The sequence below is a fragment of the Symphalangus syndactylus genome, chromosome 2, assembly GCF_028878055.3.
Source record: "Symphalangus syndactylus isolate Jambi chromosome 2, NHGRI_mSymSyn1-v2.1_pri, whole genome shotgun sequence".
In the NCBI taxonomy this organism is placed as follows: Eukaryota; Metazoa; Chordata; class Mammalia; order Primates; family Hylobatidae; genus Symphalangus; species Symphalangus syndactylus.
The window spans coordinates 23459299-23471654 of NC_072424.2; the positions used below are offsets into that span (position 1 = coordinate 23459299).

The 12356-nt window shown below is 41.1% G+C and overlaps 1 protein-coding gene across 2 annotated transcripts in view; it reads right to left on the minus strand.

The window, feature by feature from the left end:
• Positions 1 to 1273: 1273 nt before the first annotated feature.
• The window catches only part of TRUB1 (TruB pseudouridine synthase family member 1), a 59562-nt gene continuing 48479 nt past the window's right edge, over positions 1274 to 12356 (minus strand). The window contains exons 8-10 of one of the 2 annotated variants that reach the window (XR_008652025.2): positions 2525 to 2620; positions 2239 to 2338; positions 1274 to 1593 (exon numbers count right to left, since the gene is read on the minus strand). The gene's annotated coding sequence lies outside the window, so the exon portion shown is untranslated. The remainder of the gene's footprint in view (positions 1594 to 2238; positions 2339 to 2524; positions 2621 to 12356) is intronic. The other variant, XR_008652024.2, reaches the window with a different exon arrangement.

The window sequence follows — 12356 nt, forward strand, 5'->3', positions numbered from 1 at the left end:
TGTAGCGTTGTATTAGTGTTTCTTCTGTTTCTCCTCCTATATCATAGACAGGTGCCTGAAGGCAGCGGCTGGACATCCTCTTTGTGTCTCAGGAGCATTTTGCACAGCGTCTGTATGCCTTAGACCCCCTAACTGTTGCTCAATTAATTGAGTTCTTGAAAGACCTCAAAGAGACCTTGAGGAAAAAGGCAAGTGTAGCAAGCAGCACATACGATTCCCACAGATTTGAGAAGCTGCAGCTATTTTTAAGTTATATTAATTCAGAAGGAATTACTGGAAGTGAAAATAGGACAGCCGCATCTGTGGCATATAACATTTAAAACTTATTTCATAGACTGATATCCTTGACTAATATTTCTGATTGCAGAATTAAAGCCACAGGCAACCTGACTCCCAGCTTTCCAGGATTTCTGTGCCCTCCTACAAATGATAAGTTTATTTATTATGAAAGATCTTTAGCTGATAACAATTTACCATCAGCTACATCAGATTTATCATCAAAGGTTTATGCCCTTTGTCGAGTCCCAGTGGTTTTGTCTTCTGCCCTGACCTCCCTTTACCTGCTACAAATGCAGGAAAGTGTTGTACTGCCTGAAATATTAGAATTCTACCATATTGCTCCTTGGCACAGAACTACCTCAATGACTTACCAGAATTTCCAGAATTCAAAGAAGAATTTGCTATATACAAAGGTAAATGAGACCTTGGCAAGCTTTCTAGCTAGTGGTAATGGCACCTGGCTTGCCCTGGATGGTCCCAGTTGTAGATCAATGAATTATTTTCATGCTTCCCCTTCAGTCTCGAAAGTGTCTCTGGGCCAGGCATGTTGGCTTACGCCTGTAATCTCAGCACTTTGGGAGGTCGAGGTGGGCGGATCACCTGAGGTCAGGAGTTTGAGACAAGCCTGGCCAACATGGTGAAACCCCATCTCTACAAAAAAAACAAAAATTAGGAGGGCGTGGTGGCGGGCGCCTATAGTCCCAGCTACTCAGGAGGCTGACGCATGAGAATGGCTTGAACCCAGGAGATGGAGGTTGCAGTGAGCTGCAATCACGTCACTGCACTCCAGCCTGGGCAACAGTGAGACTCGATCTCCAAAAAAAAAAAGTGTCTCCAGTTTAGCTCATAAATTATATGATCACTCTATTAATCCCCCCACCTAAACTTTTTACATCATAGGACCTGCCTTCTGTGGATGGGACTTCCATTTTTTAAATTTCTGTAGTGTCCCATTAAGTGGATTAAATAAGAGCCTTTGATTTGTTAAAGGAAGACATATTAGACATCACAAACCACTCTTTATTTCTGGCATTCCGCTTTCTGAACATAACACAAACCAAAATAACCCCGAGATGTTACCATCATGAATCGTGCCGACGTGACATAGCTGCTTTCCGTGGGGAAAATGTAAACCATCAAAAAAAAAAAAAAGACTAAAATTTAAATTACATGGTAAAAAATGTTCAACATTTATAGTCCCGGACCATTTACTGAATTTAATTGAAAACCAGCTTAAATTTCAAAAACAGCAACAACAGTCCAGGATGCCTTTTTCTATTACACATTGGATTGCTCCTTGTCTCTTCACTTCATCTGTATCAGGTCAAAAATAAAAATAAAAATAATACAACATTAGAATCATGTGAAGTTATAACAATATTTTCAGCCCAGCAATTTCAGCCCAATTTTCAGCAATAATGTTTCATTAGAATCAAACATTTCCTAGATCGTTTAAAAACACAATGAAAATCTGGCACTTTGGGAGCTTATGTGAATACAGCTTTAACTTCTTATTTTCAAAGAAAAATGAGATTTAACATTAAAAAACTATAGCAATGCCCCTGAAGGTTCTTCTCTTAAAAAAGAAAGAAAGCTCAGCCTGCTGTACACATTAAATAATTCAAATCAATGATCCTTTTAAGCCTTTAGCAATGCATGAACCAATAGGGAGAAGCAATCTAATACTTCATGCATTTAGGGGATTGCATTAGAAAGACTGCTAGTCTGCTTCTGCTTTTATAAATGCAAATGTATGCAGAGCAGACAGATTGGGATCTGTACAATTTAGCAATGATCGAAACTTGTAATTTTTGAAAATGGGACAGATGTCCAGACTAGTTATATTAAGATGCTTCTTATTGAAGAAGAAACCAAACCAAACAAACAATTCAATACCACCTCCTCTTCTAACTGGAAACAAATAAACAAAGGCATCACAAATTAGAAAAAGTTATATACCATCTTGTTTCTTTCATGGATTGTTCAAGTTGAGAGGCAGCTTAGGGTAGCGGAATAAACATTTCCAGCATGTATCACTGCATTACTCATCTTTCTGTCCCTAAAACACAGGAATGAAGGGAAATGTTTCCCCATTCAAGGACCAGGGTGGGCTTAAGTCTAACTTCCAGAGTAGCCAGGTCTCTGGTTCTGTGGACTATGCTCTCCTTGAACCACAGACAGGAAGGCAGGCCAGAGTCAGGGTAGTCAATAAATTTGTGCTGAATGAAAGCCTTTGTTTACTCACTGAAACTTGTTGAGTGCTCATCATCTTTTCACGATTGTAATATCACAGCTCCAGAGGTTTATGTGATGATGACGAGTGCCTAGAATGTGCCACAAACTGGGGAAATAAAGGTGAAAACATGGCATTTACTCTCAAAGAGCCCGCAGTCCAGTGGGAAAGACAGATAAGTAAATGTATGATTAAGATGAGTGCTAGCGGCTGGGCATGGTGGCTCATGCCTGTAATCCCAGCACTTTGGGAGACTGAGGCGGGCGAATCGCCTGAGTCCAGGAGTTCAAGACCAGCCTGGGCAACACGATGAAACCCCATCTCTACAAAAATTACAATAAATTAACTGGGCATGGTGGCATGTGCCTGTGGTCCCAGCTACTCGGGAGGCTGAGGTGGGAGGATTGCTTGAGTCTGGGAGGTAGAGGTTGCAGTGAGCTGAGATGGTGCCACTACACTCCAGCCTGGGTGATAGAGTAAGACCCTGTCAATAAATAAATAAATAAATAAATAAATAAATGTACAAAGGCACACAGAGAGGCAACTAGAAGAGTGGGAGGCACTGAGGTTACAAGAATTCAATCAAATCTTCATTAGGAATGTCTATGTGTGAGGCATGGTGTGGGGCACAAGGGATGGAGTTCCTGTAGATGCTAGGAGTTCAGGATGGGGAATGACAGCCAGTTGTGCTTCAGAACAATCACTCTGGAGGTGAGGCAGAGGAGGATGGTGGGGGTTACAGCCTAGAGGCCAGGAGGCTTACTGTGGGCCCGAACCAACACAGTGACGGGCTGGAGAAAAAGAATGCCTGCTTATGAGAGACTCCAGCCAGCTTTCCCACAATGCAGCTACTGCTTCACTTTCAGTCAGAGCCAGTGGTTCCGGAGTTCATTCTTACACTGAGCTAAATCCACCTCACTCTTACTGCCATTTGCTGGCCTAGATGTGCACTCTGGAGAAATTCAGAAATTACAGCTCCTCAAACAGTGGGTTGTGTTCATGCTTGACTGCCATCAGCAAAACCTAGATAAAATATTTATATTTCTCTAACAAACAAAAAAGCAGACATAAGGCATGCATTCCAAAACCTCCCTGGATTTCCCACTCTCAACATTTACGGCAAGGACGTGAGGTCTTCCTAAAGAGGCTCAAAAGAAGACAGTTTAAAAAATTCTTCCTTAAAAAAATAAAGCCTCCGCTTTATCGATGTTTTCTGGTTTTTGGGAACTTTCACTTAATGAATTACCCCTCTTCTTGCTTCCCAAACTCAATAAATAAGGGGAAAGTGTTTCTCCATTCAAGAAAAATAGGGTTTTGTAGCTGGGTGTGGTGGCTCACACCTGTAATCCCAGGACTTTGGGAGGCCAAGGCAGGCGGATGACTTGAGGCCAGGAGTTCAAGACCAGCCTGGACAACATGGTGAAACCTCATCTCTACTAAAAATACGAAAATTAGCTGGGCGTGGTGGTGGGCACCTGTAATCCCAGCTACTCGGGAGGCTGAGGCAGGAGAGTCGCTTGAACCCAGGACGTGGAGTTCAGTGAGCCGAGATTGCGCCATTGCACTCCAGCCTGGGCGACAGAGCAAGACTGTCTCCAAAAAAAAAAAAAAAAGAAAAAGAAAAGCAAAAGAAAACTAGTGTTTTGCTATTCCAAAGACACTTAGAGCTCCACTCAATGTCTACTATTTTCCACGAATGAGGGACAGAAAAGCAGGGGGGGTCAGCTACTAATCATGACCTCTGCCCTCTGCTTTTTCACCTTAGTAGACCCACCTCCTGCAGGTACCCTGAGAGGTCTGCAATTCTAAGAAGTTTCCTGGATTTCTATCTACAACCTTAGAAAGGGCCCTTCAGCCCAGACTACATTACCAGAGCAAGATGGTGAACCACTGTGGTCCCTGGTCAGCCAGAACTCTGCCCATGTGGTAATGAGGCTGTTCCAGTCATGAAGCCCAGGGATTAATATTGCTACTAAGTTTTGATCAGGAAAATATAATTTAAATTTTTTATTATGAAAGTTGGCAAACACACATAAAGAAGATTGAAGAGGAAAGTGAACTCACATATTAACTTCCTTTAGGTTCAACATTACCAACATCTTGCCACACTTCATCTATCCTTTTCTTTCTTTTTAACTTATTTTTTTTTTTAGAGACAGGGCTTCACTCTGCCACCCAGGCTGGAGTGCAGTGGCGCAATCACAGCTCACTGCAGCCTTGAACTCCTGGGCTTAAGTGATCCTCCCAACTTGGCCTCCCAAATGCTGGGATTATAGGCATGAACCACAGTGCCCAGCCTTCTTCCTTCATTCCTTTTCTCTTACCTTCTCCTCCTTCTTTGCCTCTTTTTCCCTTTCTTCCCCTTCCTTTCTTTTCTTCCTCCCTCCTTTCTTTCCTTACTGTAGTATTTCAAAGCAAATCTCTTACATCATATTCTATGCTTATATTTCAGGGTATGTAACTCTAAAAAATAAAATTTTTCTTATAGAACTACAATACGATTATCATACCTGACCAAATTAATAATAATTCTCTAACATCATCTAATACCTAGTTCCCAAGAAAGTTTTAAAATCGTAAGGCTTGAAATTTCTATTGCCTCTCCAGGGAAAGGCCATGCTACAGACAGCCTTAACAGATTCACTATCGGGGAATTCTTCTCGATACTCAGCTGAAATTTTCATCCTATGACTGCATATTGTGCCCCCGTATATCATGATAAATAATTAATCCCTCTTTTTAAAGTTTGCACGTTTCAGATATTTGTATACATTTAGCTGGTCTCTTTCATCTTCGCTTAGCTGAGCTATACACATTTAATTCTTTTAATATTTCTTATATATCAATCCCGTCAGCCAGTTAATCATTTTAGAGCTTTTCTTTGAACCTCCTCCAGCTAGTTTCTATAAGCCTAGTAATGAGTAGTCCAGAAGCAGATGCAGCATTCCAAGAGCAGTCTCACCCAAATCAAATCGCTCCCCACTTCTCCAAGTGCTCAATCCCAAACCACAAACGCCTTATTTTCTGTCTCATTTTAACAGAAACAAACGTCTTGTTTTCTGCTTTTATTCCCGATTATCTTTAGGCATTGCAGCCTGTGTCTCATCCCTCCCACTAGACATCTGTGCCTCAGAGCACTTTTCTCCAGATGTGATGTCAGCAGCATTGGTGGAATCAGAAGAGTATATAGCTCTGCCATTCCAGCTGCGTGACTCTTGGCAAAACACCTATTCCTCAACACCACTTCAAGTTCTTCACCTAAATAACAAATAAAGACAGAACCTACCTACTTTGCAGGATTGTTGGAGGGACAAATAAGATGATGTAAATGAATGGGGTTTACTGGCCAGGCGTGGTGGCTCACGCCTGCAATCCCAGCATTTTTGGAGGCTGAAGTGAGCAGATTGCTTGAGCTCAGGAGTTTGAGACCAGCCTGGGCAACATGATGAAACCTCACCTTTACAAAAAAAAAAATTTAAAATTAGCTGGGTGTGGTGGTGCACACCTCAGCCACTCAGGAGGCTGAGTGAGAGGATCGCTTGAGCCCAGGATGTTGAGACTGCAGCGAGCCACGATTGCACCACTGCACTCCAGCCTAGGCAACAGAGTAAGACCCTGTCTCAAAAAAAAAGCGAGGGGGATGTTTACTAACTTTAATGCTCTCTCTCTCTCTGTGTAGATAGACATATCTACTTAGTGAATTTTCGTGAACTTATATGCAAAAGGTGAACATCTATATCCTCTAAAGACATCAATAGCCTATTTCACCATTTAATAATCACTGCTGTCAGAAAATTCTTTGTTTCAGCTCAATTCTTCTTACCAAAACAATAGCTTATAAAGCATCTTTGAAATGTATAATTTGAATCCATAAATCATGAAAATTTCAGATGTACCTTTCTCCTCTTGGATATAAATCAGGCATGTGGCATTTGCTTCTGTTTACTGACTGTTTACTAGGTTCTAAGAATCAGACTAAACACTATCTGAATGACCTAACTCGGGCTTCATAATTTTACAAAGTAGACATTATTAATAATCCCACTTTATAAATGAGTAGACTGGGGCTTAGAAAACTTCATTAACTTGCCTAAGGTTAATAGCTGATGATGAGCAGTAGGGCCAGGAAAATCTACAACACGAGAGGCCATGCTGTCAACCACAGGCATGACTTAATATTTCAAATACTAACTGGGAACCCCTAACTATAGAGTAACTTCAAAAGGCCTCCTATTTGCCAAGCACTTGGAGAGAAGTGAAAAGGCATTGTCCTTTTTAAGAAGCTCATTGTTTGGCTGGTGGGGGGCTCACAGCTATTAAAAGAGGAACAAACATGGTGGGAGTCATTATCATAGGCAACTGTACCAACTAGGCAAGGCCTAAGAAAATGCTGCTCTTACACCAAAATTCAGATTCATTAAGAAAAACCATTTGATGACCATGGTTAGTCATTTTCCCCTCTAATTCCATGGCTCTGGATTATCTAATAAATTACCAAATACCATCAATTTTCCTTTAAACCGTCCGTTCAAACATCCATTATCTGGTGATACTGTAGTTTGGTGTTTATTGCCTCAATCCTGCATTACTGCACCAGACTCAGTTCTAACTGGGTTCTCTGCATCTCATTTCTACCTATTCAGTTTTTGGCACATGTCACTACCAGATTAATCTTCTTAAAATAAAGCCTCCATACGAGCCAGTCGCTTCACTGCGGCTTTACTCAATCCTGGCTTTCAAGGGTCTAAATGACATAATCCCAAATGATGCAAATCCTCCTCTCCATCCAGACCAGTCTGCTCTTTACTGACTGTGTTCATCTTGTACACCGTCATTTGTGCTGCAACTATTCTCCCCTCCTCAATTGCTCTCCTCTCTTAACCCTTTGATATTGAATACTGTTCAAGGCTCAACTCAAGGTCTTTCTCTTCTATCCTGACCACCAGGCATCCTGTTCTCCCTCATCTGTTTTCAGTAGATCAGCAGATGTTTGCAGAAATGAAGTATTGCTCTATCAATAGCACTTTTTGGCAATATCATTCACTGATATGTATGTATTATCTTGTACTGTACTGCTACTTCCCCCCTTACATGTACACTTCTTGAGTTCCCATTAAATGAAAGCTTCTTAAAGGCCTGGACTACATCTTTTGTATGGCGTGTTCTTTCCCTGCACAGTAGGTACTTGTGAATATTTGAAAACTGACATATTTAATTGATATAAAAGAAAATCACCTAGTTATTACCTTTAGGTTATACTGCCAATTCTGTGAGCCAAAGAATATCAATGACTTAAGATATCTGGCCTCTAAGTCCTGTCCTTAATAATGTAATAATTTGGGGTTAGGAGAGTTTACTTTTTCATGCCCCAATATTCTCATTTATAAAGTAAGAATTTAAAAGTCAGATAATTCAGAGCACCTGAATACATGAATGCTGATTTATTAAATGCTTTGCCATTAGTCAACACCTTGACAGATGATTTTCTAAGAATATATAAAATTCAACACAACATTATGGTATCACAAGTCAGTTTATGTGTCTTAACTAGATACAGAGTGTTCCATTTCTAGCAAAAGTAAGTAGAGAAAATAACCTCAAAACAAGTTTTCACTTAGGTATAGAAAGTTTCAACAGAATATCAATTCCATCCTAACAGTGAGAAAAAAAAAAATGCATAACTTCTTGAGCCCATTAGAGAACTAATGGGTGACAAGCCTCTCTGAGAAGAGATGGAAAAATGAACTGTTTTCAGTTTTGGCAGAATACAGAATCGATAGGTAATCATCATAAAAGCAGGTGTATTAGATATGGTTCTGTAGAGAAACAGAAGGATACATAGGGTGTGTGTGTGTGTGTGTGTGTGTATGAAGAGATTTATTAATTAGATAGGAGGCTGAGAAGTCCCACAGTCTGCCATGGGCAAGGTGGAGACCCAGGAATCCAGGTCTGAACCCCTGAGAACCAGGAGTGCCAAGGGCAGGATAGATGTCTCAGCTCAAGCAGAGAGGGGGCAATTCCAACCTTCCCCTGCCTTTTGTTCTATTCAAGTCCTCAACAGACTGGATGATGCCTACCCCTACTAGACAGGGCCCTCTGCTTTACTTAGTTCACCAATTCAAATGCAAATCTCTTCTGAAGACACCCTCACAGAAACACCCAGAAATACTGTTTAATTACATATCTGGACATCCCATGGCCCAGTCAAGTTGACACAGAAAACTAGCCATCCCAGCAGGTAAAAAGAGAACAGCTGAGGCCTGGTGCGGTGGCTCATGCCTGTAATCCCAGCACTTTGGGAGGCTGAGGCGGGCAGATCACGAGGTCAGGAGTTCAAGACCAGCCTGACCAAAATGGTGAAACCCTGTGTCTACTAAAAATACAAAAATTAGCCAGGTGTGGTGGTGGGCACCTGTAATCCCAACTACTTGGGAGGCTGAGGCAGGAGAATCGCTTGAACCCGGGAGGCGGAGGTTGCAGTCAGCCAAGATCACACCACTGCACTCCAGCCTGGGCGACAGAGCAAGACACCATCTAAAAAAAAAAAAAAAGAAAGAAAGAAAAGAAAAAAAAGAAAACAGCTGAAATTTTAATGAATTCTTAAAGTCCAAGAGTAGCATTTGAGAAACAAAGCAATCAACAGACACAAAAGAAGTCCATACTCGCTTCCTTGCTCTTCTCCAAGGGTCTCTACTAGGTGCTAACTAAAAAGACTGGGGCAGGGCAAGAGAACTGAGAGACTCTGTATGTGGCACAAAGTCACAGACTTCTCTGATACATAAGCCCTTCTCTTACGTGAAAGTCATAAGTTCAATGGGAAGAGGCCCAAGAAAAGATGCACTGCCTTTGGTAGAAAGGTGAAAGCAAGCACTGTCTCCCACTCGAGGAAGGGCAGAAAATGAGCTCAGTCCAGGATCTTGCACCGATACAAAGCAGAGATCTGCCACTACTGGGGAAGGGGGCTGAATTACTGAGAAATCCATCCACCCCTGGAGTCTATGAGCTCAGGGCCCAAGACCCAGGCTGGAGGATGAAAACTAAAAAAACACCCTCTTACTCCATGACGAGCTATAACAAGCAACAGTCAATCACTAGGGGAGGTCAAAAAGAGCATGGGTCAGATTCCTTCTGTGGCACAGATATGAAGACTTGCTGAAATCTGAGCATGGAGGGAAACACTAAGGAAAAACCTTTCCACAATTCAGGCCTCACATGAAGCACAAAGCGCAGCAGCCCACTCCTGCAGTGAATGGAAGTCTGGTGCATTGTAAGTATAGCATCAACAAATCCAAACCCAGTTCAGCCACTGACTAGACTGCCCCAACCTCCCTCCACACTAATGACTGGACACAGAAAATGTGCCTATTTCTGGATAGAAGTATGACTTATCTAAGTTTATTTTACAGACAATATTTGGCATACAATCAAGAAATACAAAACACACAGACAAGAATGAAAAAAAGCTGTTAACAGACTCACAAAGCTATTAACAGACCTAGACTTGAATGTCAGAACTGTCAGACAAGGAATTGAAAGTAACTATGACTACTATGTTAAAGGATTTCATGGAAAAGGTAGACAAAATGCATCAAAAGATAAAAAATGTCAGCAGAGCTGGGTGCAGTGGCTCATGCCAGTAATCCCCACACTTGGGGAGGCTGAGGCAGGCGGATCACCTGAGGTCAGGAATTCAAGACCAGCCTGGCCAACATGATGAAACCCTGTTTCCACTAAAAAAATACAAAAATTAGCCAGCCACGGTGGTGGGTGCCTGTAATCCCAACTACTCAGGAGGATGAGGCAGGAGAATCGCGTGAACCCAGGGGGCAGAAGTTGCAGTGAGCTGAGATCGCGCCACTACACTCCAGCCTGGGTGACAGAGCGAGACTCTGTCTCAAAAAAAAAAAAAAGTGAGTAGAGAGATGGAAACCAGAACAAAGAGTTACATGAAAATGCTAGAAATAAAAAACATGATATTAAAGACAAAGAATTTCTTCAACAGGCATTGAGCACACTAGACAGGGCTGAGAAAAGAATCAGTGAACTTAAAGATAGGTCAATAGAAATTATCCAAAATGAAAGACAAAAAATAAAAAAGCAGAGCATCCAAGTGCCGTGAACAAATAAAATGGTTAAATATATCTGTAATTTGAGTCCCAGAAGGAAAGGGGAGGAGGGGAGCATGGAGTAGGATAAATATTTGAAGAAATGATGGCTGAAAATTTTCCAAAATTCGTTTTCTAAACTATGATTTTCTTTTTCCTTTTTTTCAGCCCACTTGAGGAGACAGACCAAAACTGATTTTAAAAAAAAGAAAAAAAGGATCAGAGAAATTAAGAGACCCCCCAAAAGATAAATATAAAGAAAATCACTTCTAGAAACATCAAACTGCTAAAAATTAAAGACAATGAAAAAATCTTGAAGGCAGCCAGAGAAACTATACAAGCCAGAAGATAACTGAGTGACTTCATTAAAGTGCTGAAGAAAAAAGAAGTTATCTAACATGGATTTATATACCCAGCAAAAGTATATTTCAAAAACAAAACACTTTTTCAGACAACTAAAAACTGACATAATTCATTGCTATTTTATAGCACAGGTCTAACAGCAATGAATTATGCAACATGAATTGCATAATTCATTGCTGTTAGACCTGTGCTATAAAAAAATTAAAGGAAATTATTTAGAAAGAAGAAATATGATACCAGAATGAAATTTGATTCTACATAAAGAAGAAAGGGCACCAGGATGTGAATAAACGTAATAGATATTGTTATGATTTTTAATTTCTTTAGAAGGTAACTGACAGTGTAAAGCAAGGGTTGGCAAGCTAGAGCATGAGGATAAATATAGTTATATTGGTACACAGCCACACACATTCATTTATGTGTATTTTCTTTTCCTTTTTTTTTGAGACAGTCTCACTCTGTTGCCCAGGCTGGAGTGCAGTGGCACAATCTCAGCTCACTGTAACCTCCCCCTCCCGGGTTCAAGAGATTCTCCTGTCTCAGCCTCCCAAGTAGCTGGGAGTACAGGCATGCGTAGTCCTGGCTAATTTTTGTATTTTTAGTAGAGACAGTGTTTTGCCATGTTGGCCAAGCTGGTCTCAAATTCCTGACCTCGAGTGATCCATCCACCTCAGGCTCCCAAAGCGTTGGGATTACAGGCCTCATTTATGTGTATTTTCTATAGCTGCTTTCATGCTATAATGGTAGAGGTGAGCAGTTGCAACAGAAACCCTATAGTCTGGAAAGCCCAAAATATTTACAGGCATACCTCATCTTATTGCACTTCACTTTATTGAACTTCCTAGATATTGTGTTTTTTATAAATTGAAGGCATATGGCAAACTTACATGGAGCAAGTCTAGCAACACCAATTTCTTCCAACAGCACGTGCTTACTTTGTTTCTCTGTGTCACACTTTGCTAATTCTCAAAATATTTCAAACTTTTCCATGATTATTATATCTGTTATGGTGATCTGTGATCAGTGATATTTGCTGTAACTATTGTAATTGTTTGGGGGCATCACAAACCACACCCATATAAGACAGCAAACAATTTATTAGTGTTATGTGTGTTCTGACTGCTCCACTGACCAGCCATTCCCCCACCTCTCTCCCTCTCCTCAGACCTCCCTATTCTCTGAGACACAACAGTATTGAAATTAGGCCAATTAATAACCGTACTATGGCTTCTATGAGCTCAAACAAAAAGAAGTGCACCTCTCATTTTATTTTGAGAAACGGTCTTGCTCTGTCATCCAGGACGGAGTACAGTGGTGTGATCTCTACAACCTCCACCTCCTGGGTTCAAGCAATCCTCCTGCCTTGGCCTCTTAAT